This window comes from Pomacea canaliculata, linkage group LG1 (assembly GCF_003073045.1).
Source record: "Pomacea canaliculata isolate SZHN2017 linkage group LG1, ASM307304v1, whole genome shotgun sequence".
In the NCBI taxonomy this organism is placed as follows: Eukaryota; Metazoa; Mollusca; class Gastropoda; order Architaenioglossa; family Ampullariidae; genus Pomacea; species Pomacea canaliculata.
Window position 1 is genome coordinate 27,895,176 of NC_037590.1, and position 26,132 is coordinate 27,921,307.

At 44.0% G+C, this 26,132-nt stretch overlaps 1 protein-coding gene across 5 annotated transcripts in view; it reads left to right on the plus strand.

The window, feature by feature from the left end:
- Nucleotides 1-26,132, plus strand: part of LOC112567844 (calmodulin-A-like) — a 71,477-nt gene that overhangs the window by 35,238 nt on the left and 10,107 nt on the right. The window lies entirely within an intron of this gene.

The window sequence follows — 26,132 nt, forward strand, 5'->3', positions numbered from 1 at the left end:
ATGATGCCAGCTAAGAGGCTCGACACTATAATCAGCTCTGAAGCAGGCAAACAGCTTTGTAACCAGAGACCGTGTGAACTCGCCGAGTGGGATGGCACGGGACAACTGCATCTCCTCGATAACCTCCTCTGGACCCTGGGGAAGTCGATTGTGCTGTAACTTTACACAAGGTGTGTTTTCTTCTGCATGAACCATGCATGAAAATACCCGCCAAAGACTGTATTTTGTTATCCTGTTTCAGGAAACTTTTAGCAAGAACCTAACACCGCCACTTTACTTCTTTTCAAATTTCTCTCTATTTGTAGGAAACATAAAAGAAGAAAAAAAAACACATTGCGATCGGTTGAAAACTTATGTTTTTGATTTTTTTAATATTTTTGAAAGAATTGCTTCAAGAACACTATCTTATAAATTATGAAGCAAGACCGATTTCGAAGCAGACAAAATTCTTACCGCCTGTTGTCCCTCATACCAAAATCGCTTTTTTTGAGGGCGGATGTATCTCTCGCTGCTCGCCCCTCCTGCATCTCTCTCTCTCTCCCCTCCAGTATGGATCATTTCCAACGATGATGACTGGATTTTCTCCAGGAGACGAGCTTAAAATAGCCATAAATTTGCTACTTTCAGAATGGCTATTGGCAAAATTATGGATGAAAATGCCAGCGACATATCCTTCTCGATTGATGACGTGCTGTTTGCCATTTTACAGCGGTCTGGGAGGTGAGGCCTCGTGGACGCCCGCCTCTTGTACACATTCCTTCCCTCTCTCCTTACGGTTGACGATGTATTATTATCTGCATGCAGCAAATATGCTTTCACAAACATTTAATTCACAGAGAAGAATAACAAGAAAAAAAATCTATTTTGTCAGTTTATTACAGTAACATAAAATGCATTGAAACTAGTGAGAACTTTTTAAAAAGGGATTTTTGTTCATTATTTGATTTTAGTTTTTTTTTGGAAACGCACACCTGTTTATCATAACATGTCAGTTTATCATAAAATGTACCTAGAATGTGAGTGTATGTATATGTATGTGTGTGCTAGGAGGAGGGGGGGCAGTTAAGAGTATAGTAAGTGTATGGGTGTTTGGGAAGCGATTGCATTTTGTTTTGTTCATTGTTCAGTTTGTTTAGTTCATGAGCTTCCAACAAAAAAAAATGCCTATCTCTTTGGCACAGAAATAGACAAATAGGATTATTTTATTGTATAAGTACATCAACACATTTAAAATGGAGAAAGGAAAACACGACAAAGGTAAGGATTCCGCAGTCTTAGAACGTGAAAGTTACAAATAGTTTCCCAAACTCGAGAAAACAGTTTACACCCAGTTTTTGTGTCTCGTGCATCAATCCTTTGCCCTTCCCCTCCCCTCCCGCACCTTCCAAATATGCTTTATTTACCTGCCCTTTTCTGTGGTTTACCTGATGTAGTTGTTATTTGTCGAGAACAAAGACGAGGTTCATAAAGCTCGTGACATTGCTGGCAGCTGTGTCAGTGTTGTCAAAGAAGAAAACACTTTGCACGAGGTGTGTGATGTCAGGGTGTCCACAAACGACACCAGTTCCAGTCTTCGCGTGCAGCCCTTGCAGTAGCGCTCTTTCGCGTGAAGAACGATGTTTGGTCGTCAGTCTTGTTCCTGAAGTCACGCGACCGTCTCGCCCGCCAAGTGATGACGTCAGGGTTGTCGGGTCCAGGGCTCTCAGAGGGCAAAGATGTAAGGTTCCCTCGCTAACATCTCTCAATCTGTTATAATTTTTCTCTCTGTCGGTCAGGAAACAAGATTTAGGAACCGTTTCCAAGGGTGATGGCGGCAGTAAAGACTGCAACACCGTTAATGTGTAGAGGAGAGGTGGATGGTGAATGCATGTGACTTCGGGAAGGGGACATGTTGAGGTAAGCCGAGGGGAGAGAACTATGAGCTGATTTATTCCCGGACACTGTACGACTTTTGACCTCGGTGTAAGCTAAGCTGACAGCTTATTTCGCTCGGATAGTGGCTGCAACACGAACATTGCCTGTGTAAGAGTTGCCTCTGTCACGTCTGTCCATCTATCACAGCGGCCATGATGACTACAACTGTTATCAGGAACGTTCCTGATATGTGGTTCTCTCATTGCTGGACTTCCACCCCACCATCCATGCCAGTCTTGCAATACATTCATCAACACATGCACACACACATAAACAATTGTCTTGGGTCATCGTAAGGTTTCTGTGCCCAGCAAACCATGTTGTTTTCTCCTCAACAAGGAGTGTTGGTTCCTGAAAGAAAGATAACATGAACACGTAGAGGACCTGGCGCCTAATTTCACATTTTTTAATGTTTTCTTTGTCTTTCTAACCCTTAATCAATTATTACCGCTCTAACAATCCTGGAAACGAGTGGCATTAACTTTATTTCTTTATATCATCATTCAAGCTATACTTTACATTGGAATAGGGTTGATTGGAATTTCCTGAAATCCGATCTTCCCTGTTCGATGGTTCTCGTCCAAGAGATCAACAGGTTATATCCACTTGTGTAAACAAGTGTTGTGTTCTTCACTCATTGTACTTTTTATGATCAGAGTTTTCGAGTCTTTGGTGAATTCCATTAGATATCAACAATCTGATGGGATAAGAGACATGAGCAAAGTGAGTTTAGTTGGCGGTATATGAATGAACACAAAAAACATCACAAGCTTTTTTAATGTGCTGCTAGTTCATGTTTCAAGAATTCTCCCTTGCTCTGAAATCCTGGCTTACTTACCTAATCTAGTTTGTTTATATGAGTAGGAAATCTTTACCTTTATTATATGTTTGCTTTTAGACTAAATGTTTACGGAGTTTCAAATTGATAAAGATGGCTGAACCCTATTACTGCATTAGACATCTACCCTCTTTGACGAATGTGGGGCATGTTTCACTCTTGTATTAAAATCTTTTGAAATTGTTGTAAAGGAACTCTGGGACGGCACGACATGTATGTGAGGCGAAGGAATCTTTTAGGAAGTAAACACCCGCGTGAGTGAAGAGACTCATCCGTTACAGTAGTCTAAACAATGTCAGAACACTCAATGTCAGACTAATGGATGGAAGACTAATTTGGTTCCCTGCCCAGGTCCACACTTGATGTGTCAGAGGTCTCCACGCGGTGCCACGATCGTCAGTTGAGAACCAGAGCATGAAAGTACATTAATTGTAACACTGAGACTCCTAGTGCACCCGGCCGCTACCCCCATCGCCCTCTACCCCATCTTTCCGCTTGAAACATCTTTGTTTGTGACTGCTTTCGTGAGCTGTACAGGGATTGCATGAAATCTCTTGTGGCACCCTGCTTCCGCAGCTCCTTGTATTGGCAGCCGCACTTTTTGCTGTAATTCACTTTTCATTCAAGTTAACGGATCGATCAGCGCCATTCTGTTTACTTTCATTTTCTGCACCTCCTCCTCATCCCCACACAATAATTCATCCTTAGTTTGGGCCCCCCACCTCCTTCCTATTTGTGTTTTTACATTTCTGTCTTCCCTCGTTTGATGTGTCACTTTCTCTCTCTCTGTCTTGTCTGTTTGTCTGTCTTCTTTCTTTCGCTCTGTATTTTCATTTTCTTTTTCTTACTTTCGTTCTGTATTTTCTTTTTTTTTCTTTTAGCCCTCAGATGATTGTTCGTCTAAACCCCGTAAAAAATCTATTTTGAAATATGTATTCAAATAAGAAAAAAAGAAATAAAACCAAAACAATGTCCTGTAAATTGTTTCTGATTTCCATTTGCCTTGCCTTCACTCCAGCGGACACGGAGGGTGCCTAAGTGCAGGCTAACGAAGTGCATGGGAAAATAGGATTTTGCCTCCGTCTTCACACAAAGCTTCTATGGAGTCTGTTTGGTGAAATCAGTGGTTAGAGGCTGCAAATTTCAAGAATTTTTTTTGTTTTTTTGACAATTTGTTTAAATCTCTCTTTGAAAGTTTGAGTTATTCCTGCGACAAGATCCAAAAGATGCAGTTGCATACAAAGACTCACAACATCAGAGACTACAAAACACTAGAGGCAAGCCTGATCATCATCAGACAGCACTAGAGGCACTCCCTCACACTATCAGACAGCACGAGAGGCTGATAAAATACTAGTCCGTTTGCAAATACAATCCATTCTCATGGCAGTCTTAGTCATTTTTAAATTTGTTCTTAGCACTGAAGAAATCTTTGTTACGAGTTCAAATGCTGATAAAAAAAAAAAGAGCGGTAACTAAGGAGAAGTTGAGAATTTCTATCCCCTGCTACTCTTCTGATTGTTTGCAATCATTTTCGTTTGCAAATTATCAGAAATATCTCCTTTTTTTCCCTTCTCCCCTCCCACGCACACACAGCGCTGGCTGTATATGACATTTAACAACAGTTTATGATTATAAAGTTGAACCTGCGACTCAGTCTGTAGCCAGGAGGCTGGTGCATAGGTCACATCTGGCCTCGTGTTAATGCACACAAAATACGCACACTCGGATTTTACTGTGTGTCTTGCATCTGGCTGGACTTCTATTGATATGTATGATAGTATGTAGTATGTATAATATATCTATGGAAGGGACTGAGCTGGCTGTGTGGAGGAAGGTCTGGTACCACCATCAAGGCACTGTACGACGACTCCAGGAGCTCAGTACTCTTCAATAACCACGTGTGTAAGCTCTTTCCCATGACGGTGGGTGTACGCCAAGGATGACAGCTTTCCCCATTGCTGCTCAACATCTACCTGGAGAAAATCACGTGCGATACACTCCAGGACCACCGGATGATTAACTCTATTCAACGGCGAATGTTGCAAATCTGGAGTCAGCTCCCAGTATTCAGACATGCTAGAAAAGCAAGATTGCGCCAAGGAAGGGGGATAACACTGTGCTGGGCGGAAATTAGTTCAAATTGACGGTGGCGCCATCTTCAGAACTATCTTACCTGCTACATCCTCTTTTACAACGAAGGTGTTGAACACCTGAACTCAATTATTCTTTTCTTACTCCCACGTTGCCTGAAAGTCCTTGTACCGATTGCCAACCTTGTGGAAAACCTCTTTGTTGTAGAAAACGGAATTCTCAATCGTTCTATGAAAAAAAAAATAAATTTGAAATTTAAGATTCAGGACAAATTAATTCATATTTTTTTCATACTGAATGTCGTCTGTCTTCTTCCTACAAATATAACAAAACTGTATTTCTTATTAAAATAAGAGGCCATTCTCTTGCGGATCTTGTCATTAACTTGAATTTACGGCATACATAAAAATACCAATAAGTTAAGAGAAGTTACTTTAGGGGTAATTATGTCAACTTTGTAGCTAAATGAATACTTGCAGCCGTCGATAGGTTATCGGATCAAATCCGAGCGAATGGCCTTCTTTTCGTTGAGCTACTCCATCCTAGTGAAACCATGATGTGTGATTGTAGACGTGCAACAAGTGAAAAAAGATTTTCTCAACTACTTGTTGAGCTCAGATATAGTAAGTGCTTCATGCAGCCCTAACTTATTTTAGTATATTTGAAAAAATAATTGTCATAGATCTTTTTATTCGCAGAAAGCCTCCCTTATGGTCCTCCTGGCGAAGTCTCACTAGTCAACCTCTTCCCCTTGTGCCTGTACCTCGTACCAGGGAGTTGTTGCCCCTGTGTGCAGCCCTTCGCCGCTGGCGCCAGCGCCCCCTATCACAAACACGACCATCTGCTTAGGCTTATCGTGACCATGTTGATCAGACCATGTTGATACCGCAGTGCAAGTGTTTTGCTTCAGAATCTACAAAGAGTCAAAAAAGCCGGTTTTCCTCTGCAGAATAATTATCATCGTTAGCATCGTCGTTATGTCTTCATGATCAACATCGTCGTTGTCCTCATTGGCATTGGTTGTAAAATGGTGGTGAAGATAAACCTCGAAGTCTGAATACACCTTATGTAAAGACAGACAGGTACCCAGGACATAGAGACATACATCCTGGTGCAGATACTCACGGACAGACATAAAGGTCAGCTTGGAGGACAGATGGTCAGACCATTGGACTGACAAATAGGCGGTCAGACCGACAGACAAGCAAAAAATAAAGCAGTAGACAAACATGCAGAGGGAAAGGAACAGACGGACACAGATAGCTTGATGGACGGCTGGATTGCTAGCAGCTGCACCAACTCTACACCCTTGAACGGAAGTCTGCCAAGTGCTTAGAAAATGTTGTGTCTGTCTGTATAACACGGATAAACAAGCTGACATGGCTGTTTTGTGCGTCCTCTTGTCAAGTGTCGAGATAAGCTGCAGTCTGCAGACGAGCTGCCAGACCACTTGCAGGCCGTGGCGATCAATGGCTCTGAGTCTTCGCGACATTCTCCTCGGCACCAAACACCGCTCACGGAGTTAGCTGTACAGTGTGAAAAATCCTGATTACATTTTGAATATCGATGTCCGTCAATGCGATCAACTGACCACTCACTTGTCTTTACTGGTCAGTAGTGCCACGTCATGTCCTCGCCTCGGTCATTGCAGGACGGACAAGCTTCCCAGAGCACAGTGACTCATGACTCTTGATCCTCTCCTTAACCGTCACTGTCCTTTCATTTCGTCTTTTATTTTAGCATCTGAATATGGTTAATTTGCATAAGGATCTTGGTGTTTACATTTATCCTGGAGACGCAGAAATTAGTAAAACTTGCATTTTGAATAGTTTTTAGTCCATTAGCTGAAAGCTTCGTGAAAAATGAACTTGCAAGTAGACAAAGCAGGGTAACTTGAGCAACGTACATCTGGTCACTCTTTTTTTGTGCTGCAAATGAAGCATTTTATTTGTATTGGTGTGAGAACTTTGTGATACGTTGAGTGGGGAAACAACTATTTTACATGTCCATCTCGTGTAGAACTGAACTTGGAAGCCAGGCAGTAATGGCTTTAACTCAACATGCATCTAGTGGGTACATCTGAACTGACGTATAGATACACCTGATTCTCTTCTCTAAGCCATGATACATGATTTACAGAAACATCGGCTCACCGCTAGCAAAATTAACTCCCGCTGAAATAACACAACACTGATGAGGCCATCCTGAGACGTGGGACTCGTAATACTGAAACAACATAACACTGATCAGACCAGCTTTACACTTGGATCCCTTGATCCCAAGTAGTCGGCTCAGGCTGCTGTAATGATGTGATCGACTGAAGCCATCGACCCAACCAGTGGTTCCGTGATTTGCGCAGTCCTCCTGCAGGAACGTGGAGTTGTGGCCGTGCAGACGTCTTCACGTCCAGACCCTGGTTACCGACAACCACCGGCGGCTGAGTGAGGAGAGAACAGTGAACACGAAATAAGAGAAGTGTGCAATGCTTAGTTATGTCACAGGAGGAAAAAGCCATGAAGATGATGGTGTGAAGCTTGTCCACAGGCCAGTGGTTCTAGAAACAAAGATACAGGACATAAGTGCAATATCATACACATAGACCACGATCACAAACTTCTTCATCAGTCTTCATTCTGTTGCCTGTTTCTCATGATTTGTTCTTTTATTCCTGTCTTCGTCTCTGATTGATGTACTTTTATTCATCCGTGCGGGTTATTCAGCTATGTCCTCCATTTGCTTTCTTGGCGTTTGCTTCAAACGTGTGTTCGCGCACTCACGCGATCTCCATTGTCTTATGCACTTTGACATCGGCTGTATGGTTTATTCTCTTTTAGTACAATCCACCTGGCTTAAGTGCATTTAAGTCCTCCACTTAGTGTGTATTTTGTTAGGTATTACTCCGTGTCCGTGCACCTTGCTGTGATCTTTGAAAATAGCTCCATTTGTGATTCGGGTGTGGGGGATGGGGAAGAGAGAGAAGGGCAACAAGTGACAAAACCAAGAAAACTGTGGAATCAAAAGCTTCCCCACCCAACCCACATTCCAGGAACCCAAAGGAGACTTGCCTCATCGTGAATGATCGCACATTGACGTGTGGAGCAACTTGTCACTCGCGTGGCGCCGTCTGCCTAGAGGACAGGTTCACGACCAGGTCATGGCGGCGCGGCTAGGGGAGGTAAGCGGGCCTGGCCATGTCTGCGGATCACATTTTGTGACCTTGTTTGTGTACTTCTAGTCACTGCTGCTTTGCCTTGCCAAAAGTCTGCTAGTTGGGCGTCTGTATAGAAGCCAGCATGCCGCCATCGTGCTGACGCCAGACACACCGCGAGTCACGTGCAGCATCCTGCTATCCCAGCGTCCCGCGGCGTCTTCGTGACGAGCTTATCGGCGTGTTCTATACTCAGTGCACGTGCACTCTAGCCTTGCTGTTAACGATAACTGTTCGTCTGCTGATTAGGTAACGCCCATGTGGGTGTTTGTGCAATATGTTGCTGGCGGTGGGCTTTCTGATTTATTTTGGTATTTTTTTTTTTTACTTTCCTTCCCTTTCTCTCTATATTTTTTTTTTTTTTTTTTTGTATTAGACATTTCTGTTTGTTAGAAATGAGAAAGAAATCTTTCTAGTTGATTTTCCATCTTTTTCTCTGCCTTTAAAAGATTACGGAAATATTTTTAGTACCTCAAGATAGGTTCTTATTGCAGTACAAACTACAGCCACCCACAAACTCGAGGAAAGGAGTGTCTCGTCCTTGTATAGCTGACTAGTGTTCAGTCACAACAAAGGCTTGGAAGTGGAACGCAGACATAAAACCATAAAAGTGACAACTAATTTCAGAAGATGAAGGCGTCCTCCACTAAGGTTATAAGAATTTATAGAAAAAGACAACACGAGTGACCATGCATCTGCGCTTTTGGTGCAGGACAAGGCTCCTGGTGCCGAGCTGGACTACGGCTAGTCTACCCTCAAGTACAGTGCTCCACGCATCTCGAGCCGTCTGCCAGTCTTTTGTTAAATTTCTCAATCTCTTCTCCACCTCCTGTAGCGAAAACAATCACCAGTCAGCACTGTTGCCAAATCCATCCCTAAGAAGGGCCGACATCGTTCTCGTTGACCACCACGGACCGCTGACGACCAGGTTGAGATTGACGTTTCCGACAGAACAGAAAGTCGATTGCTGGTCTTGTAAACAGTCGCGAGATTTTTCTGGCAAGCAAGTGCATACATCAGACACCGGAATGTAAATAGGAAATTGTAAACCTGTTGTCGTCATCACCCCGAGGACCGACATTACTCAGAACAGAATATTGGTTGTTTTCTCTACCACCAGTCTCGCCATGATGGTGTCGTCACTGTGTCCCAGCAGGACGTGAGTGTGATCTGAGGGTCGACAGGCGTTACACCTTGGGTACAAGAGTAAGAATAGTGCATAAAGAGAATTAGATGAGGAGGAGCAGTGACCTCAGGGTCACGCAGACGAGTTGTGTTCTATGTGACCAGTCTCCCTAGTCCCTGCTTCTTCCTGTCTGGAAATTTCGCCTGTCCACTGAGGTGAACACACGGGAAGGGAGTGTCATTGCTGGACAGGCAACATCCTCCCCGGGTAGGAGCCTTCAGACACCAGGACCAGCATAGAACTTGCCGTGTGCTATTTGCTTGAAAAGGAAATATATTTATTATAAATGTTTGCGAGCATCACTCAGGAATGTCGGCTCCGAGGTTGTTGGGTGTAAGCATTCTCAGATGCGTCATCCTCATCAAGGCGTTAATCCCCCACCGACCCACCCACCTCAGTCGATGTGTGCAACCTCATTTTTTTTTTTCGTTCTTAAGCTTCATATTTGCTTCTGCTCGGGATGCATTCATCAAGCGAGATCGTGTCTGCAGGGAGAAATCCGATGTTCTGGCAGGTACGAGTGCAGGTACGGGTGCGGACTGGAGGGAGCAGACGGACAAGCAGGAGCAGGTAGGAGCAGCAGGCAAGGGCCTCGGTGACGAGATTAGTGGAAGGGGGATTGTGGGAACACGACTTCCAGCCTCCGAATCTGCGGGTCAAAAAGTTAACGTGAGTAATCGCCCTGCATAGACATAGATAGGGGCCGCCACTCTCCCGCACACTCCATCCCTCTCTCCGTTTCTCACTCTCTCTCTCACACACATATGCCGTCGAGGGCTTTTTTAATCATTTTCCTGCGCCAGAACTGTTAAGTGGCATTAGGCAGCGCTCTGTTTCTGTGTTTGCAAGTGCAGATACCTCTTGAATACAGAGGATGCTAATATTTCTTCCATCGTCAGTGTCTAGCAACCCTTCCTCTTTCTTCCTGAGTAACATAGAAGCATCCACATTCAGGAACTGCACGGACCTTTGAAACAAATAGCAGGCAGGAGATTGGACTGAAAAACCTGTTGAAGTTTTTGATGATTTTTGGTTTTGGTGTCTGTATTCTCAGCAAAAAGGTAGATGGACCACTGCAGTGACTACACAAGTGCAATATTTTTTCATAATGATCAGATTAACTTCATTTAAAAATAATAATTCCCAAAAATGAGTGATGATGTGTTTGTAACAGTCACGATGTTACTGGTAGACCAGATGGTGTAGAAAGCCTGGATGTTGTATATCTGGAGCTTGATCTTTGTTACAGCTGTTTACCAGCAATCTTAGTTTAATAACTTGTTCTTAAAGGGTTAAGAAAAAGAAACATTAATATAAAATTTATCTTGCCTCTTCCTCATAAAATATCACCGAAATATGTTTTTGCAATACTTTATGCTCTATGTCCAACGATTTTCGCTGAGCGCTCGTGTTGCCCTTTAGCCTTTCCCTTATTTTACGACTACCAACACTCTAGTGAATACCCTTGTCGTCTCAGAATTCCATAGAGTTCGAAGCTGTGGGTATCGATTCTCCTCGAGCTGGGGATTCTTTTCGTGGCCTTAAAGGAGATTGTTCGAATGTCTTGAAAGAGTTTTCTGCAAAATCAATGCGTCGGCCTCCTCGGTAGGGAGTAGTGCGTGGTCGGAGGAAGTGGGAAAACGATCGAGGAGATAAGTGTCCGAAGGGGAGTCAGTTATTTTTTTTTAAAGTGAGGTTAAACTCAGACCTCACCATTCGTAACATTCTTCTCATAGTTTGGTTGCATGTTTGAGAATTACAAGCAAGTGATAACCAAACTTTTATAAAACATAAAAATCTGCTCACAATTCCGAAATGCAAGTAATGGCAATGTTTGACAGACTGACTGGGGGAGACCCTGCCTGCCAATGAGTGGCTCACCAGTCAAGTGCAATCTCGGATGAATGTGCCAGTGTGTCAGCTGGTGTGGAACTCAGTCAGATATTCAGATAGCCTTGTTTGTTGATGTCAATCGTACGACAGACAAGACCTGAACTGTTGCTCTAGGCTGTCTAGTGAAAGGAACTGGCAATGCCAGGCTTGTTGCCTCTCAGCTTCTGATGCTGGACTTTCAGGATGAGGGGCGTGTTATTATTTTTATTCTTCACAGGTTAGCGGGTTTTATTTTTACAGTTTACAGGATTTGTGTTTTCGTTTTCTTATCTTATCCAAACATAAAATTATTCTTCGGTCAGTTAGATCATATTTTAAATGAACCTGTCCTTTGTTTGTACAACAAAGATATGTGTTGATGCAGCATATTTTTATATGATTGAATCAAGAAACAGTATTATGATTAATGACTGAATATTGTAACAGTATTACGAATCATGTTAAAAAAAGCAACATAATGTCGTGTCAAAGCATGTGAATACAAAGACCGAGCTGCCTATTAATGATCACTTAGGGGAAAAATGTTGTAATGAAATGGTGACACCAATAGGCGGCTACATCGCCAGCTCTACCTTTGGTTACCGCCATCATTGAGACTGGTCTTCTCCTCACATCAACCACTGTATTCGGTGAAATTGCATGAGAGTGAATGATGATGATGCCTTCATTCACTATAAATAGCTTGACTTATTTGCATGTCACCTGCAGGGGACAGCATGAGCTCGAAGAATTAGTCTGAGCACAGTGGGAGTATTCCATCTGACAGACCGGCAGGCACCAGCAGGCACTTGTCTGCAGACCTTCCGCCCGTGTGCCTGGTCCCTCGTGCTTGTTTGTTCGTGCACGTGTATGCACACCAGTGCAGCAACTGTCTGCAAGCTTTTCCCTGGCGGTCTTCGTCCCCTGCCGGTGTCCGGCTCGGTCAGCCCCGCTAGTCTCCGAGGCCTGGACATAACAAAGCAAGACTGGGCGCCATCTGCATGAGTCAAGCGTTGTACCAAGTTAATTAATACGAATAGAAAGAATTGAGATGAATCTTGGTGCTGACCATGCACTTACCCTCAAAGGGTCGCTCTATTCGCCAGACCCCAGGACTCGCGGCCTGTCAGTCAGGGGGTCACCTGTCAGACGGAGAGTCGCGGCTAACCCAGACCTGTCTGTAGCCGAGCTGACTTGCAATGGACTGCCATCAGCAACCACCCGCCTGCTGTTTCCTCCAGCCTCCACTGCGCCTTGTGGTGATTTACACTTTGTTTCCGCAAGACGCGTGGCGCCATTCACCAGACCCGTTAACTGTCCAGAAGCGAGGCCAAGGCGGATCCGGCATGTGATGTGTGCAGATGAGATGGTGTGAGATGGTGTGTGCCGTCAGCAAACTGTCGTTGTTTCTAACCCTCAGCTTGCCTCGGCTTAAAGGCCTACTGCAGTGCAAAACACTTTCTGTTTTAATGACCAATCTAATCTTAGTTGTTGATGTTACAATCAGTGGGTATGCTGTTAATTGGATCGATGTTAATTAAATGTTATTTTATTTATTAAATTAATTATAATTTAATGTTAATTAGATGCATCCTTGGGGGTTTGTGAGGTCACAGGCTGGACCACTTTCTGCATGGGATGATGTTTGAAGATTTAGTCTGAGGGCAAGGCTATGTTTATAGAGGACATCTCAGTCATTTGAAGACATTTGGCACACTAGTAGTAGACCATTCAATGCTGTCATACACAGCTAGGTGGTCGCACACTACATTATCTACATCAAATTTGTGCGGCTGAAACAAACAAACAAACAAACAAACAAACAAACAAACAAACAAAGACGCGATTATTCTGTCAGATTTCAGGTCAGAGCTGTCGTTGCTCGTCCAGTCAACCTCAGGTATTTTGCACGATCCCACATTAGGAAAAGAAGTCAGTGAAGTGCCTTTTCTCTCCCATCACTTGTAGTTAAGAGCAATGCCTTTATCTGTTTTTACAGCAGCTTTATCAGTGAAGGACAAGAGCAGCTTGAGTCATGTTGTATACACCTGCTCCAAAGGTTTGGGACAGCCTAGAGCTAAATTCAGATTCTCTTTAACAGGCAGACACTTCTGAAAGTGTTTGCACTTTAATGGGAGGACACGTATCTCCTGTCAAGAGAGTTTCATCATGTTTTGGTCGTGCGACTTGTGAATGCTACTGTGTGGGAATGAATGTAGCTCCTATCTAAGCCTGAACCATGATTTTATGAGAGTCTATCTGGTGGAGGAGATAGGATTGTTTGTGATTTTCGTGTTTTATGATGTGATTTTAATTGCCCTCTGGGATAAATAAAGCTTTATCTTAACCAAGTCCGTGAGCCTGTCTGCAAGTCAGATACCGTGAACGCATTAAACAAAAATCTTGTGTCGATCGGCTCTTAATTTCCAGTTCTTTCTGTTTCTGGCAAGAAAAGTAAAGCATCTGACGCCCATGGTTTCCGAACCAAGTCCTTTGATGGTCAAATAATCTTTCTGCTATTTTTCTGACGATTGTCCCGTCGACTGATGCCCCAGGTCTTGTCAGAAGTAAGTCGATGACTTGATGTTTGGCACGGACCTGGACATGCCTGGGTTTTACCGTGGAGATGCTAAAATGGAAATGTTTAAAAGAGCCATCGAGCGACAGGGAAATAGTCGTCTTTCCGGCCATCGTTACTTGTTCAATATAGACCGCAGCGACATCTGGTGGGAAGAAGGACGCAAGTGCATGCATACGGCCTGGATTCGAACAGTGATCACGTGACATCCTCGTGTTTAATAAACGTTTTGCCTTAAGTGACATTCGTTTGTTCCAGTAGCGGGAAATGTCAAGCAATTTGTCAAAATATCTGCACATGTAGACTGGGAGACTGGTTGGAGTCGATGAAACAACACCAACGCATGGAAGCAGTAGAGTCGATGTCTCTCATGCTCGGTGTTCTCACCTACCTTGGTGGAGCAGACATAAAACTCTGTCTTTTGCAGATTGCAGTTCTTGTATGATTCCTTCAGCAAGCAGCAAAAGTAAGGAAAGTTTGTAGTTTGTCTTCGTCATTTTTAACTTTAACTTGCTTGAGTTTCAAAACATTCTAATGCAGGGGTAAATACAGTTTGTGAAAACATTTCTGAAAACTTATGAAAGAAAGGGATATCTTTGAAGGTCGGTTGGTCTGAGCCGTGGCTGGGAAACGTCCAGACCTACTGCAGCTTCTTCTGAGAGACAGTCAGAAGCTTTGCTATTGATACATTAAAAGCATCCACTTCCTTCAAAGTGTTATAAGCCCCCAAAGTCCTGCATTTTGGCAGAAAGAGACAACCCCGAGATAATCTTGGCACTTTCCATCATCGTGAACCACACAAAGAGTGAAAAAGTGAACTTGAGGAAATCGTTAAGACTAAGTTTCTGATGTTCTTTAAAAAAAAAAACTTTTTTTTCTAGTCACACGCCGAAACTGTAGGCTGCCTCAGTGTAAAACTTGCTGTATCGTGTGTTGCTGGTTCAAAAATGTAGAGACAAATTGTCGTCCTGAAGAGCCCTGACCACAGGTGAGCATGGGTCCTGTCACCGTGTATCGCTGTGTACTGACAGGGTGGACATTTCTAACTACATTCAGACACATTGACATCAACAATAAAAATCTTTTTAGGAAGGTCAGATGCGGTAAAGACAGTGAACGGTTTTAACGGTGATGTTAAAGAGTTGTTGCACTTGGCAGGCAGCCATCGTATCTGGTTCTGTTTGCCGGAGCAGATGTTAAGACACTTTGTTACAATTACCCGGGTACTCCTCACAGATATGTAATCGGTGCACCCTGGCTTCGGTACAGATATATTATCCTCAGTCGACTAAATATTATTGTTGTTTCATTACTCATCTTTACATTACTTTAAATAAAGCATACGGAAATGTGATGTATATTGTAGATAAAACTCCCCAGTGATTATGAAATTGCTGTGAATGACAGAATATGGCAATATTTTTGCCCTGCTCAAATTTGAAGCTGAGAGAATTTGGCGTTGTTGCCATGACAACGAACTCTTTTCGCTTTCACTTGACCACAGAACAACCTCCTTAGATAATCTCCAAGGTCTAGCCACCGACTAAGCAGACAAAGCGATACTATTTCGATGTCAGTCAGATGTTTTCATGCGAAGTGGCAAAGGAAGCCTCGCTGGGGTTTGTAGAATAGACTGGAACTGTCTACAGAGACGTCTTCCGTAGTGCAGGAAAAAACTCTGAGCCAAAAAAAGTGGGACCTCAATCGTCAGCTGTTAACTCCATAGCATCCTTCTCGTTTTTCACCGCGAGATTACATTCTTTTATGTCATGCGTGCGTTCATGTTTTTTTGCGGCTCAAATGCACCTTCAGGGGAAAAAAGCTGCAATACGTGAATGTTCCCTACAGCATTACCTTCAGTAATAATGAGAATTCTGACAAGAGGTGAACTGCTGCTGAGTTGTTTACATGATCTGCCGGCTGCTTTTTTACAAGATCAAATAAAATGTAAAGAAAACGTGCAAAATGCATCAAATTTCGTTAAAGACAAAATAATATCCGGGAAGCTTTTTACCTGTAAAAATAAGTAAAGCGAAATATTTCAAGAACTCATGACATGATATCCTCAATGCCATGGACTCATGGTCATCATGACATGGGAGAGATACAAGCATATTTACAATACGGAATAGCATGTTCAACAGCAATCTATATGCAAAGGTACATTTTCATAGAAATGTAACCCTGAGTGTATAGTCATCAAGCACATTCTCTTTCCCAAGGGGCATGAATAATTTATATAGGTTTCTATAAGCTTCATATCCAATAAATCAATACACAACATTTTAATTCACAAACATACATATATATGTCTACTCTTACCCTTCTGATCTCACATAAATGTTATCTCATATTTTCATTCGCCCTTTGCCCTCAAGGGACCTTACTCTGCCTCAGGCAACACACACACACAGATGTCTGTACTTGTCTATTCCTAGCAGCACATCCTTACTATTTCCTGATGACAACGACAGTAGCAAGAAGAAGAATATTCTGGAGCAGGACATCGTCCAAGCCACACTCCCTGCTGACGTCACTTCCCGCCTAAGTGCTCTCGTCCGACAATGGCGGGCCTTGACCCAGTCGCCGCGCCTTGCTAGACAAGACAAACGTGGAGGGGGACAAAGGCAGGTAATTGCCCTATCTGCCGATGTCGGAATGTGCCAGCAAGCCGTTGGTACAATCGTTGTCTGCTCAGACTTTATTTAATTCCCTCCTTTGGTGTAGTGCCTTCGGGATGTTGCAGGGAGGCTGTGTGAGGGCGCGAGTGCGCATGAGTGGTCGATAGCGAGGTCTGCTTCATTATAATTACAGTTCTTTGGAGATTTTTTTCCATCTTCGTTATTGGTACACTGGCTGCTCTTCATTATTTTTAATTTCTTTTTTTTTTTTTGGGGGGAGGTCTGAGTTTTACGTTCACGGCTGTAACCTAAACACTGTCAGTTCGTGACGGGATGTAAATAAACAATAAAGCCAGACTACACTGTGCCTGCGAAACGATCTGTCATTTATTAGCTTTCTCTAAATTCTCTAGGAATGTAGAAGGGGAATTGCATTTACGATAAAGTATTGACTCTTCCATATTTCAGTAGTTGGAACATTATCGTACTTTTGTTAGTCACAGACCTTCTCTTTGACTTATCCTTAAAGGTCTTATGGAGCACAGTTTTAAACAGGTCGGAAAAGTGACCCCGCTTTTGTACTCAGATACCTACACACAGATACCTACACACAGATACCTACACACAGTCCTAATTAACATGTGGTTCCGCTGGTTTGGGGTCTTCACAAAGTACACGTATCATGATGCAATCCTGACTTCTGTGTTGGTGACCTCGGTCTGTCAGTGGTTTTGTTTGAGGCCGTGTATTTCGAGAGCAAAAAGGGATATTTACCTAGATTTGTAGAAATACCATCTCATTAGGAAAAATATGTGCACCCCACTAGACCTTTAAGTTTCACGGCCACCTCACTGCGCATGCACCACCGGCAAAGCAAACACATGGCGCGGGAGAATGCGAACTGTCGGCCCGGTGTCATAAAAGCTTGTTTCTCTTTTGAGTCAAACACGCGGTTTGGGAAACCGAGAATGTAGTCAACCAATGCCAGCTACAATCTTGTCTACAAAAGCTTACATACATAAAAGGGTATTTTCTATACTCCCACAAAGCCGTCGATGATGTTGCTGGCCAACAGCCTCACATTCCAAATCCTTTTCCATGCATTTGTTGCATCCTCCTTTCTGTTTGACCTGGACCCACACATTGGGCGGCTGTTTGGAGTTTCTGTCTGTTGGACAGTTTTTTTGTCGGACCTTTTAGCGAAAGCGGTGGAACGAAACGGAGAGTCGTAAATCTCCGAAGACTTGGTGAAACTGGAGACCGGATCTTCTTGAGCAGAATACTGACGGTGGTCCATCCGTTGTTAATGATGTTGTAAAGAGGGAGCCACACGCTCCCTAAGCTCCTGAAGAACATCAAAGACGCCCACTGCACATGTTATCCGGGCTCACATTTTCAAATGTTCGTATTTTTAAGTAATTGCGGTGAAACAGACCATATGGTGCTAGATTTTCTTTTGAAGATGAAACCACAACAGACTTTGGCGCTTTGTAAAATTTTCTTGTACTCAGAGCTCCGCTATTTGCGTCCAAGACAAATAATTTTCAGGTTCCGCGAACTCACAGGATTTCAAAAGGCGATACTCATAAAAATGTTACAGGCAGAGTTTGTGTAAAGGCCATTTACTGCGGTACACCTGCCTTCTACACACCTGTCAACCTAACCCTGGCAACACAACAAGTTCTCTATGACAACAGAAAAGTAAAGATCAAAGCGTGCATACAAAAGAAAAGAAAAGCACCCCGGTAAATATCGAACCTGCCATTGCCGCATTCAAAGCCGGTCGTTTTAACCGCCTGGCTACAGCATCTGGAGCGACATCAATCACCTGTCACATCGATCTGATGTAATGCCTTTCGAGTGCTGCCCTTACTGTTACACATTACAAGATGAATGGTCTGCGCGTGCGTGGCACAACTTGATGTAATAATAATAATAACAACAACATCGCTATTTCAGTGACAATGTAGTAGTAGTAATAAAATCATCATTTTGGTGACGATCGCCGCTTGCACTGTTCCTTTTAAATCTGTCTTGCAATGATGATGTTGACAGGTGCCCCTACTTAGCTTATGTCTTGTGTGATGACATGCATGGTATGCACCACAGTCTCTCTGCAACACATGTTGGACATCACAGTATCTGTGCGACATACGGCACAGAAAGAAGCTAATATGTTGAGAATGCGAGTGTGATTATTGCAGATAATACACGTTTAGTTTGAGATGTGGACACTTTCTTACAAAGAGAGTTGGAAGAGGGATATCTAATACCTGATTCATCAATCTACCCTCCCCCTCCCCAAAATCTCAGTAAACCGCCGGCTTTAACTTCTTCCCTGTACTTAAATAAACATGTCCTGTTATTTACCTCAATAAACCTGTCCTGTCTGTGTACATCAACAAGCCTGTCCTGTTACTTACCTCAGTAAGGTTGTCCTGTCTGTGTACATCAATAAACCTGTCCTATTTATGTCAGAGAGCCTGTCCTGTGTTAGTCACTGTCCTGTGAGATGTCCTCTGAGAGCCATTTTGCGCTCTCACCCTCTAAACAAGGGCAGACAGCTCGGTGTCGCGGTGCCAGCGTGATTGTCTCCCCATTTGTTCATTGTAACAAATGGCTCTGGTGGCTGGAAGCTTCGCTAAGATGTCCACCGACGCCGCTGCTTTGAGAGGAGTTTCTGAACTACCGGTCGCTGAGTGCTGCAGCGGAAGACTTCAAAATGCAGATGGAGGACAAGGTCCACATCCTGGGTTTCTCTACTTCACATGTGGCAGATTTTTTTGACGAGGGGAGGGGTATTGGTGGTGGTGGTGGGAAGGACTTGAGAGAGAAACAAAGACAGAGAAAGAGCATCTGCAGACAGTGGATTGTAGGGTGTTCAGACAACACAGGAGGTGCTACGTCTTTGTGTTTCTAACGACCCCAAGCTTGTAAACATACTTTGCAGACTAGCCAGAGAATGCCAACCGTAGACAACATCACACAAATATTTACTTAGTGTCGGTAGTGTTTCTAAAGATCTTAGATCCCGGTGTCTGAACTGTTCAGACATTTTGTCAGATCCCTGATAACAATGCCGTAAAGACCTCTACTGCAGCCAGGGGTTAAAGGACAACAAACTCTTGTCACCCACTTATATTCTTTTTTAGAGAAACAAAATGCAGTAATGACTGAATTTCTCTGACGTAGTTTCTTTTGTATTATTTTTACATGACACTTTATGTTTAGTAAATTCATAAAATGTCTTTCAACGTTTAGCAAAACTTGTAATATTTTTCGGTTTTAAAATATAGTGTTAGTAGGTCCAACACAGCAAGTAAATAGCTAAATGACTCACGTCTGTAAGCTTGGGACTGTGCTTGTTTAAATCCAAATAAATCTAGCGACATAAAACTAAGTAAACAAGAAGCAAAAAAAAAAGATAACAACAGAACAGGAAGTAAACAAAGGCAGGACCGGAAGTAAGTCGTTGAGAAACTTCCCTCTTGGCTAGCACCCTGCCACAGGCCCACACCTTAATCAGTCGCTCAGTGTTTGCACGAGCGATCCAGCGGCTGTGGGTTTTGTGGCAATCGCATCATGGCGCTAGTCTGGAGGCCTCCATCCACTGTTCTGCTCAATGTGTTGTCTGCTGTGGCATTCCTAATTACTTTTCCAGGTCCTAGACCGAGCATCGGCTGCATGTGCTCGTGATTTCAAAAGCAGAAGACCCCAAAGGTAAATCAAACAGTAACAGGTAGCGGGTCGGATTCTTTGAAGAATGGGAGGGGGCAAGTCAAAAAAGCTGACACCCGGGGTACACGGTTTCTTCTAAGGTCGCGTTTTTCTGGTTCATGGCCGCGGAAACACCCTCCCCACAACAGGAATTTGCTTATGACAAAAACTGTATTGAATGTTTCGCTCATCTGATGTTTAAAAAAAATAAGACTGTTGTTTACTTTTGTATTTTTACTTCATTGACACTGTTCTTTCCTTTCTCTTTTCTCTAGCACACTCACGCACGCACACACACACAATCAGTAGCAACAATGGAAAAAACAGGCAGTAAATCTGAGCCTGTGGGGGGGCCTCGACAAGAGAATTGTCTGTTATCGTCCTGCTAACAGGTAAATGAGTCGCGAGACACTCGTCAAAATTTACGCGTGTTTTCGCGGTGTGAGGCAGACGCGACCGGCCATCATGGCGGATGCCTGCAAGCAACCGTTTCCAGACTCACACATTCCTGCTTCCTCTGTGTGAACCCTCACGCGTGTGAAGAGGAAAGTGATTGTGTTTATTTAAGTCATTTAATCAATTAAAAAATATTACTAAAAAGGCAATTTCATGATCGACATCTTTCAGAATGTTTATGGTCCAACCAGTCGATCCCCAGTACCAACGAACCACAGCTATCGTTAGTACCAACGAACCAGTCAACAGGTAATGACAGTACTCAGCAGCCAATACTAACCAACCATGGCTATCAGCTATCATCAGCCTAATCACCGGTAATCGTTACTACTAACCAGCCAAATCCATCAGCTATCGTCAGAATTAAGGACTTCATCGCTCCATACCTGCCGTGCCATGGGTGGGTAGTAGGGAGGGGAAGGGAGGGATCTCACCGACGGAGGCCGCACAATCGGTGCACATTTTCCTACAAACCCTGTGTTATTCGCACCCCACATCAAAGGCGCCGACCCTCACCTGCACGTGGACAGCGTCTGTGCCGTCCGTGACTTGGCGTGAGTCTCGCGTGACTGCCAGACTGCGGGCTGCCTGGAGGGCCTGTGACTTATCGTCGACAGCCCGTGAGACAAGAATTGGGTAACAGGGCAAGAATGAACGACTGCTGATAACGGGTAGCTTGCATCAATAGTGGACAGCCAGCGTGCTGATAGCAGCCTACAGGTAGAGAAGCTGGTTGACCGCGGCTGCTACACCTCGCTTTGTCACCTGCCTGCTACAGCCTACATCGAGAACGCACGCGCACACACACGTGCGACACCTGAAAAGGCACTTCCGAGAAGGAAGTAACGCTGTTGTGGTTGGCATCGTGATTAATCAGACCCAGGCTCAAGACATTCCTTGGGTACCAGGCCTGCACAGTTTCTCCTGGCTACAGTGAACCCACAGGCTTGTGTCTCTAATGGACTGCTAGCTCGGGTCACGTGGTCCGGCAAGTCTCAGTCCTGGCTACAGACCAACTACGTGTGTTTTCTGCCCAAAATTGAAACAATGGAATTCTTAGCTATACACATTTTCCTTCAACGAATTGTCTTCTATGTATTTATGCAAAAAAGTTTCAATTAAACACTGAAACTTTCTGTGTATTTGCCAGATTCCCTTTTTGCACTTGTACACCCTGTAAACTCATTTTCCAGTAGTCTCGTGCAAGCTCCTTGACCCACAGGAGACTGAGCAACCTGACGCTAGACAGCCAGCAACATCCGGGGCTCAGTGTTTTGTTGGATTTTTTTTTTTAACGGATTCAATTATCGCTGTTGGTTAGTTGCCTGTTTGTTTGCTTGTTTGCACAGTAAAGTATTTCCAGTCAGTGATAACATCGTACTAGGAGAAGAAAGCGTTGTAAATTCTGAACATTGGGATGATGGGCCTTGAATCCAGATACAACCCCCGACAGTCAGCCCTGCCAGGAGGGAACGCAACCCGAGACGTATTGTAAAAATAATAATGATTCATAAAGGCTATAATCAGGCTCACGAAGGAGCATGCTCTCAGCGCTAAGGCAAGTAGGAGACATGGACATAATACGATGGACGGAAGGAAAAACAACCGTTCAGACAAGTGATAAAAGACTAACAAAGAAGACGCCAAGAGGAATCAAGGAACAAGCAATAAGGATGGAAAGTGTAATAAATCAGAAAAGAAAGACTAAGACTAGTCCATTGACTACAATCACAACTACTGACATCGATGTTGATGGAGTAGGGAGTAATGCTGGTGGAACAGATGTGTGTTAGTGCCGGTTGGAATGATTCAATGGTGGGTAGGGCGTATGTCGCCGAGACGAAGTTGTCGCTATCTTCACTATATTGAGGACACCAACTGAGGTTTTACCTCTTATCTGCCTTGCCGGCATGCCAGTCGTGGTCATATGAGAATTCTTTCAGAAGGACAGGACAAATCGAAAACGCATTGTGTGGTGCAGTGGGTTTTTTACATTATTCTTCCTGTCCTCCTTAATTAATTTACTTCTTTAATTCCAAGAGATGAAGATTCATCAAAGATGTGTTCATCTTTCCTTTTCTTTCTTCTCGATCCTCAGTCCTGCACAATGACGACCACATCGATCTCGGAATCGATGAAGGTGACAGAGAGAAGCTGACAACTCTCTTGACTCTTGAGTCCACACATGTTCCTCGCCCCCTTTTCCTTTAAACACATAAAATGATCAGCAAAAGTTCACGAGTTTCCAAGCAATCCACCTTGAAAGAGCCTAATATTTGTACTCGGGAGGAGGTATTTGAATTTGTTATGTAAGTTTCGAAGTAAGTTGAAGCGAGCATGAGAAGACCAGGGGCCTGCTGCATGAAGTTGGAAGTCGGAACACGACGAAAAGTGTTGAATCCCTCAAATGGAAGGTACAGTCTTCTTCTCCCTGTTAACAAAGTGTGAAAGGAAAGAAAACATGACACCTGCTGCATACAGCTTCCAGTCTGACATTAAAAAGTCAAAACGTCGTGAAGCTACTAACATTGCTGTGTGCAGACTATAGATTGTCAGCATGGATAGTACACGAGTGTACAGACCCACAAACTCTCACAAGAATGCACGTGATGTGCGTGGATGTAGAAAAACAAAAGGTGAAAATAAGCTCGTTCGCGCTCCGCCTGGACTTGCACGTGCAGAACGAGCGAGAGATGTAACGAGGCAGGTAATGTGTAGGCGGACACGGAGATGAATGAGTAGAGTTGCTAGACTGGCAGAGAGAAAGAAGCACAACTGTTAGCAAGTGTCAGGTGAGTTGTAAGACAGAGAAAGACAACTACAAGAGTCAGGTGACCCGGATGCTGTCTCAGTAAAAGGGCGTTGAACGACTGGTGTTGTTCCCACAGGACGTGCCGTCTGCTGGAATCGCAGAGTGAGACGTGTGTGTGTGTATACGTGTGTGTGCGCATGTGTGTGGTGTGTGTATGCATTTACTAATGTTCAGACCCAGGGCCATATTTCACTCACCTGGCTTTTCTGCGAATCTACACAATTAAGTTTTTATATAATTCAATACTTTCCTTCAATGCAAATGCGCTGTCTCTCTTCCAACAGTCCACCATTACTTCACTCAATAACACTTTAAATAAATGCAATTTTAATGCATTTCATGAAACAGTGAATCTGCAGACCTTCCTTTACTGGGAGATGTGAAGGAGGAGGATTTACATCCTTCTGTTGAATCCCTGTGGGCAGCTCACAGTCTGAATCCCCTCATCTCACAGATTGTCATACAAGTGAGACTGGAAGAAATCGCTGTACTTTGACTGTAAAGGTCAAAAGAGGACTGAAAGAAAAGTTTTTTCATTAAAAAAATACCGACACTCATGGAACAGAATAAAGGACTTGATAAAATTAAGCTGCAACCCGAGTACCTCTGACAACCTGACCTTTCTAACTCCTTTGATAAACAAGGGATCCTGGAATTGCTTAGAGATTTATGAGTTCTGGCCAAGCTCTGTTCTTAATGGCAAGACCAGGACAGGAAACAGGCGTTTTAAGTTTTTTGTGTATTGATATATTTATTGGTTTGTGTAGGGGAAAAGATTGTAATTAATCCCAGGCTTAGAATTCCAATACTGTTTAAAAACACGGAGTTAACTGATTTCAACGTCTGTGCTCCATGTACACGTCACCCCTTGCACAGCAACTGGTGAGGACAATATGAGAGGACAAGAGGATTCCGAGAAGATTATTAAAAATTGTACGACTTTGCGTTTGCTCTTGCGTGGGAGGAGCGGACACATGTGTGCGAGAGAGAGAAAGAGAGAGGAAATGATGTATGTCGCCGTTAGACTGTCAAATATAAAGCTGACCTGAGGTCACAGACTGCCCGAGCTGTCGTCTACTGGTGGCGTCCCCTGTACTCTAGCAGTTGCCTCCACAGGGTGACAGAACTCACGAGTAAGCAGGGTTCTGCTGCATTACCTCCAACCCCCCAATCCCCATCTTTTGCCTCCAGAGAAATTTGCCAGTCGCGAGTGATGAACCTGTCTGCTGAAAGGTGATGGAAGTATGGTGGGCAGTGCCAGGACCACTGTGTAGTCTCGGACGAGCTTTGAGAGTTGAATTTGGGGAAGGTTGGGAGGTAGGGGTGTAAGAACTAGACTTACAGCACGCCGGGTACGTCATGTCAGCTGCTGATGACGAGCAAGTGAGAGCTCATATGCACGCAGCCACACACACATCCACACACATGCAACTCATTCAGCCCGCGACTTCCCGGAGGTCATTTTTGTTGACAGAAGACAAGTACAGGGCGAATTTCCTCCCGCTGAGAAAAATCACAGGCGATCGATAGCGCAGTGGGTGCTGGTGCTCCCAGACTTTCATTCACTTAGTTCAGCAGCACTGGAGATAGTTCTCCATCCCTCTCTGCCCTCCGGCGACGAGGACGCCAGTGATACCTCTGCGCCACCGCGGAGACCGAGCGTGCCCCGCAGCCTCCCCGTGCTTTGGGTTCTTGTCACGTGGTCTGCTGGAGTGTACACTGCTGCCGCAATGCGGCACACCACGTGACCAAGGCACGGGGGAGAAGTGTGTGAGTGTTGGGGGTGTGGGAGGTTTAGGATTTTTTTCGTGGGTTGGGAATATGCTTGCATTGGGAGAATGGGGGACCCTTTGCAAGCTCCACTGAGTCCCTTTCCCCTCCCCCCTTCTCCTCAATCACCACCATCCCTCTCTAGCACGATGATGCATGAAGATGTTTATTTTCTTTGCTAAGTTTCTATGCACCTCTTCAAAGAGGGCATGGTCTTGTTGAATGATTCTCTCTCTCTCCTTGCAAGCGCACTAAACGGTATGATATGCTCGCAAAAATACTGCCGCTTACAAAGTGTCAGTAAATTCACCATCTACCTGTTTATCTGTTGTTTTGAGTGGGAGGGAGGGATTTGGTTGTAGTTACAGATTGTTACTACTATAAGGTCCTCAACATTTACCTCTGCAATGATTCCAACTGCGACCGTCCACAAAATGTCGGTGTTCTCAGCTGTGGCTGCCCTGCTGAGCCAAAGGTCATTTAGTGAAGATGCCTTCAGTCTGACAGGCCACGGCACCTTCCTGATTATCCCAGCATCAGAATCCCATGACGGGTCTGTCCTGATAAGAGGAGTACAGAAAATATTCCGCAAGGCGTGAGATATGTGGCCCGTCATCAGAAATAAGCTCCGAGAAAGGGAATGTGGGAAGGCGATCTATCAGTGCTGCTTCCATTTTCCTGTCTGGATTTTCCGTTTCTTAAAAGGTCTAGAGAGGTGCAATATTTTCTACTGGGTAAAGCTCGGATATTATTTCTCCAAATTTGGGTGGAAACCTGTTTTCCATTTTCGAGGTACCAGCCAATGCACGGAAAGGGTTGAGGGAGGTGAGTTTACCCAGAGTTTGGAAAACAAATATTTTGCTCTGGCCCTTTAACGGATACATTAGTTGTTTGTCATCTGCATAGCTACTCTCATGAACGAGTGATAAAAAGTTGAAGACATTGCCTTTCATAAAGAGAAGACTAAGTGAAATGAAAAAAAAAGGTGAAATGAAGACGGGTTCTCACGGGCTGAGAGAACGACCACGCACCACGAGGAAGGGTGAACCTCTGACCTCTGACCATG